A 1,346-nucleotide genomic window follows, 5' to 3' on the forward strand; every position below is an offset into this window, starting at 1 on the left:
GAGATGAATTCGGATGAAGATAATGACACACCAGATGGACACGAAGAGCCATTTTCGCCTTATGCAGTCAAGACATAAGGCCCAGAATCGAGTTCGGTCAAGGGTGTTGCTCCCGATACAGGGAAGGTGTTGAATGCATGTAAATGAAGGCGAAGGAATAGCCCCTGGTCGCGAGGTACTGGGGGGGGGGGGGGAGCTTTAGTTTGGGGATGGGTAAGTAACTGCGGCGAAGGGGATTGGCTTCTGGGCTGAGGGAGCTCTCTATATCTATCGTTATATCTGTCGGTCGATCTATATATATATATATATATATATATATATATATATATATATATATATATATATATATATCCATCGATCTATATGTCTCTGTTTTTTTTTCTTTTTTTGTGTGTGTGTTTTTTTCGGGTTATCTCTCTCCTTCCCCTTCTTCTTTGCTTTCTCTTTCTCTTTCTCTTTCTCTTATTCTTTCTCTGTCTCTGTCGCCCTCTTCCTCTTCCTCTTCCTCTCCCTCTCCCTCTCTCTTTCTCTCCCCCACTCCCTCTCCCTCAATCTATTTCCCTCTCCCTCTCCCTCACCCTCACCCACACCCTCTCCCTCTCCCTCACCTTCACCCGTTCACCCTCACCCTCATTCTCACCCACACCCACACCTACACCTACACCCTCTCCCTCATCCTCTCCCTCTCTCTCTCTCTCGTCCTCTCCCTCTCCCTCACCCTCTCTCTTTCCCTCTCCCTCTCCCTCACCTTCACCCTCACCTTCACCCTCACCCATACCCTCCCTCTCCCTCTCCCTCTCCCTCACCCTCTCCCTCATCCTTACCCACACCTCTCCCTTCCTGACCAAGTACACTGAGGGAAGCAGGAAATCGTCAAGAAATGTGTGTATTTTCTTCCCGTTTCCGTTAATGGGGAGATTCCATAGCGTTTCCTGGCGCGTTTTCCTGAACCCTCGATATTATAATTTCTGATCACGGGAGCTCTGGCGTAATGGCCTACATGAGGGAATCTCAAACTGATGTGAAGACGCGGGGAATCTCAATTCTTTTATGAGATTAATGGTGCTCTCCCTTTCGTTCAACTGTGTGGTCGCCATCTTGCAATCACACACACTCAAAAAAAACAAATAATAATAATAATTATTATTTAAAAAAATGAATGAATAAATAAGTAGGTTGATAGATAAAACAGGGTGTATTTTCACCTCATTCTTAGCCTAAGCAAAGGAAACGGGGATCTTATGTACTCTCGCTTCATTTTTACCCAACACAAGTCTGTGTAACGCAGACTGGATATGGCTCTAGTCTGGGGTTATCCATATTTTAGACCTACATGTTACCCATGT

The sequence above is a fragment of the Penaeus monodon genome, chromosome 3 (genome assembly GCF_015228065.2).
Source record: "Penaeus monodon isolate SGIC_2016 chromosome 3, NSTDA_Pmon_1, whole genome shotgun sequence".
In the NCBI taxonomy this organism is placed as follows: Eukaryota; Metazoa; Arthropoda; class Malacostraca; order Decapoda; family Penaeidae; genus Penaeus; species Penaeus monodon.